A 4,910-nucleotide genomic window follows, 5' to 3' on the forward strand; every position below is an offset into this window, starting at 1 on the left:
AGACTGGAAAGGGAGTAAGGGGCTAGACTTACAAGCCTTCTTAAAAGAATCCAGACTTTATCTCAGCCATGTGATGCTTTTGCGGAATTTTAAGAAGGGGAGTGTCATGATCATATCTGTGTTTTTTGAAGATCACTAAGGCTGCCTTGTAATATAAGATAGAACGTGATCAGTGTCTGATATAGGCTTCAAACTGCCACCATGGTCCCCAGGATGGAGAAATCCCATTGTCTGGGGCATCAAGAAGGCTTTCATGCAGGAGGTACAATGACACAGCAGAATCACTTGGACATGGGAAGACAGGGTGTGTGTGTGTGTGTGTGTGTGTGTGTGTGTGTTGAGAGGCAGAGAAGAAAGGATCCAGATGTAGATAGCAGCCTGTAGTCACAAAGCTCGGGAAGCATGGGGCACGTTTGGAGCATGGTTAACAATCCAGTCTGGCCGGAGGATAGTGGAAGATATGCCTGGATGGATGGGTTGTGGAAGTGAAGGGCCCAGAAGGCACCTACGGATACATATGTGTCCAGGTGATCCTCGTAATATGTGGATCCTGTCTTTGCAAATTCACTTACTTGCTAATGTTTACTTGTAACCCCCAAATCAGCGCTTTGGCAGTCATTCACAGACATGTGCAAGGCAGTGAAACCTTTGAGTCACCTGATATGCACATTCCCAGCTGAGAGCGTACAAGGTGACCCTCTGTCTCGTTTCAGCTCTAATGCTGTAAACAAGTGTCCTTTTGGCAGTCTTTTTAGTGGTATTGTTTTGTATTTTTGGTGCTTTTTGTAGGTGATTTCACTGTTTAAAATAGTACTAAAGCGCCCAGCTGGTGTGGGTCAGTGGCTTGAGCATCGGCCCATGGACTGAGAGGTCCGGGTTTGATTCCCAATCAGCGCACGTGCCTGGGTTTCCAGCCTGACCCCCAGTAGGGGGCGTGCAGAAGACAGCCAGTCAATGTTTCTCTTTCACATCAATGTTTCTCTCACTCTCTCCCTCCCTTCCTCTCTCTCCAAAAAAATCAATAGAAACATATTTAAATAGTACTAAAGCCTAGTGCTGACGTACTACCTAGTGTTGCTAAGCTGTGATGGGCCTTATGGAGAAAATACACATGTTAGATAACATTTGCTCAGGTGTGAGTTATAGTGCTGTTGGCCATTAGTGCAATGTTAATGAATCAACAGTATATATTAAAAATATAATGTGTGTGTGTGTGTATATATATATATATATAGTCTTTATACAAAAACATAAAACAAAGTTATGTATTTGATCAGTTGATGAAAAAGTGCCCAGAAGCTTGTAGGAACCGAACCCTGCATTTCCCCTGGGAACAATGGTTCAATATTAGCAATTTCAGAATTTGTAGCTACTTTACAGAATTACCGTGAATAATGAGAATCAAATATATTTATGCACACACTTTCCCCATCCTGAGAGTTGGTTGTTAAACATCACCAACACACCACTGACGGAGGCAGCCCCTTCAGGAGCTCACCACACTGCTTACAGTAGGACAGTCTTTTCTTTTTTTTGTAATCCTCACCTGAGGATATTTTTTTCATTTATTTTCAGATAGAGTGGGAGGGAGGGAGAGAGAAAGAGAGAAACATTGAAGTGAGAGAGACACATCAATTGGTTGCCTCCTGCATGATCCCAACCAGGGCCGCAGACCGAACCACAACCGAGGTACGTGCCTGTAGCTGGAATTGAACCCATGACTCTTTGGTCCACAGGCTGACACTCTAACCACTGAGCCAAACCAGTCAGGGCGGGCAGTTCTTTCCTGAAGCAGAGTCTGAGTGACATAGCTCCATGTTGGCCAGTTTCCAGACCCTCAGTTACGTAAGGTTTGATCTTTGGAGAAACCAAGACCCGAGTGTGAGTCCTACCTCCCCCACTTATGAGTTGTGAGTCCTCAGGCAAGTGACACTGTCCCTCATTATCCTTGGCAGGAGAATAATTGTTTCAGTTTTATTGTGAGTCTTGATGAGATCATGTAGTAAATGTTTGGCTCAGAGCTTGGCACATACATGGTAGATGGTGAATTCTTCTTACTCCTCCTACACCCCACCCCAAACTCCAGCAAATGGCTGGGGAAGGAGGCACTCCATTCTTTGCCTGCAGGTCCGTCCTCTGATTACAGAGCTCCTGGCCACAGCAGTGTCCTGTCCAGTCATCCTCAACCAGCTTTTCAGACTCATTCTGTCTGAAAGGCCCAAGCTGATCCCGCAGTAGACATGCTCAAACCTGAAATTCTAGAAGACCTGCCTGCAAAAGATCTATTCCTATGACCACACCAGGAGTCTGCTTTCCAGTCTAATTCTTGCTGACTTTCCTGTTATGACAGGAAAATAGGTAGTGCTGTAGCTGATGTTTCTGTGTCTACGGCTTCTGGTTTATTTGGAGGGTTGAGGGCTAGGAGCAGGTGTAGTTGCTTAGTTCCTTCTTCCTGTTTCATGATTCCCAACTGGCATTCAGAAGCCTGGGCTGCCCCAGTTCCAACGCTGCTTCCTCTGACTCAGCTTTACCCTCAAGTCACAGCTTCATAGCTGAGTCATCAGGCTGAGCTTTCGAGGACAGCAGCCTGGCACTCTGGCTCCATCTTCCCAGGAAAGGCACTGTGTTTCCACGCTCCAGAGTCCACCCCCTCCCTAACTTGGACCACAACACCCAGAAAGCAAGAAAAAAAGCCTTAATGAGATTAGAGAATGCAGAGGGAAGGCTCCAGGTTCAGGAGTTGGAATGCCTGCATTTCAGTTCTAGCTCTGATCAGTTTGTGTGATCTTGGGTTATTCATTGGAACTTCCTAAACTTGGGTTTCCTCTTTCAGAAAACAGAAACAGTCATCCTTGCTGAGTCCATCCCACAAAGATGTTGGGAGGTCCAAATTAAATAGTGTAAAGTACCCCAAACTCCAGGGCACAAACCCCTGCTCCACAAATTGGATCTGTTTATAAACTCACTTCATCCGACTTGACCTGGATATCAAGTATTTAGCATTTCTAAGTGAGTTATTAACAAATTGGGCGGCTCCACTTACATATCTGAATCCACAGTTTCTCTGTAAATAATAAGATCCGACCATATTAACTCCTTGCCCTGAGTGTCAAACACTGACTAGAACTGAATAGCTGTAGCCCCTTCACTTGGGCAGGAGCTGGGAGCTGCCCACGAGGTCATGGGAGTCCCAGCCTGTCTAGGGCTATTGCTTTGCTTCTAGAGGAGCCCTAGTGGAAGGCAAATCATTGCAATAACCATGTTTCCATCAAAATGGGAAAATTAAAGTCCCAGAAGTGTCCCTGTCCCAAACGATCTCCCCCTTCAGGGTCTCAGTGTCAAAAAGGAAACCCCTTTGGTTAAGTTTTACCCTGTGCCAATGGGCCCTTTGAAAGGTACACATGGTGGGTCAGAGTTGGGATCTCCCCTCTCATGCCTGTTGGTCCTCATCTGTAAAATGGGGGCAGAGTCAGCTCTTTTCTTTCAGATTTATTGTGCACAATGTCTTGCATTTAGCGAGTTTATCATTTAAGGTTAGTAACTGCAGTGAAAATCTTCTGAACTAATCAAAAGTATTGGGGGTGGGAGTGTGAAGTGAAAGATTTATTCATGAGTGGGGCTGACGTCTTGCCTGGGAAGGAAAAGAGAAATGGATAAGGACCTGACTTAGGAGAAAGGAAAGTTCCCTTTCACCCATCCGCACACTTCCTCCCCCCCTCCCCCCCACCTCCAGGAGAAAATCCCGCAGGCGATGAACCTCACCCCCTGCACTCGGTTACCAGGGCCGGATCTAGTCCCGGCTCCGGCAGGTCATCGCCTTGTGTGATGGCGTCTCCACACCTACAAGGCGAGGATACAAATGCCCCACTAACTGTTGCGGCAAAGATAGGCTGAGATAGGCGTATGTAAAAGCACTTTTGAAAAACCGAAAGGCGCTATAAACAGATCAGGAGTTTTCGGGTCTCTTTTCAAAAAGTTTTCCTTCCAAACTCTGTCCGAGGGCTTCGTGAGCTTATCAAAGCTAAGACCCTCCCCTCTATTTCTTACACACCAAGCCCCGCGCGCGTCAGGACTCTTTTTTCCCCGGTGAAGGCGGAGACTCGGATGGTGCTGGCAGCCGGCGACGCCCGGCGAGGCTTCCACGGGCTGCGCCTGGCCAGTCCCGCGGCTGCCGCGGTGGGTGTGACCGCAGGGCGTGCGCCCCAGGCCCAGGCCGAATCCGCTGGCGAGAGGGCGCCCAAGGGTGTGCGCGCTCGGGACCCGAGTGTGCGCCAGCCCGGGGGTGCGCGCCGGCGACGGGGACTGTGCACCCGGAGGCTGCGTGCACCCCGAAGCCGGGCTGTGGAACGGCCTCTGGCACGGCCGGCCGCTCCCGCCGGACTCCCGCGGCTCGCCGAGGTAAGGCGTCCTGCGCCCCCAGCCCGCCTAGGGCGATGGTGGGGCGCGCCCAGCCCTGCGCGACCAGGGATTTGGCCCCGGCTGCCACCCGCCTCGCCCCCTTCTCGCGCCGCGTCCCTGGCCCCCCTGAAGGCAGAGGCTGCGGCAGTCTGGGCCGACCTGGAGCCCCCTTTTGGGGTCCGAGACAGAGCGGGAAGGGGCGGCTGCCCCAGGGCGGGCACAGCTCCCCGTCCGCGCTGACTGGCTCCCTCCCGGCGCCCCACTGCTGATGGAGAAGAGACCAGCGAGGGGCGGGGGGAAGGCCGCGTTGCCCTTGCGGCTGGGGTGGTGCACCCCCGCCCAGCGCTCCCGAGCAGGGCGCTGCGGCCCGGGATGCAGCTCTCGGGACCAGGACACCCTGCCCTGGCTCACGGGACTGCCCGAAATGAGCTCTCAGTCCTTCTTTTTTCGCAAAAGCCGACCCCCAGTTCCTACGCTGATAGTCCTCGACCCCTGGCTGAACTTCCCAGCGC

The sequence above is a fragment of the Molossus molossus genome, unplaced genomic scaffold (genome assembly GCF_014108415.1).
Source record: "Molossus molossus isolate mMolMol1 unplaced genomic scaffold, mMolMol1.p scaffold_m16_p_12, whole genome shotgun sequence".
Lineage (NCBI taxonomy): Eukaryota > Metazoa > Chordata > Mammalia > Chiroptera > Molossidae > Molossus > Molossus molossus.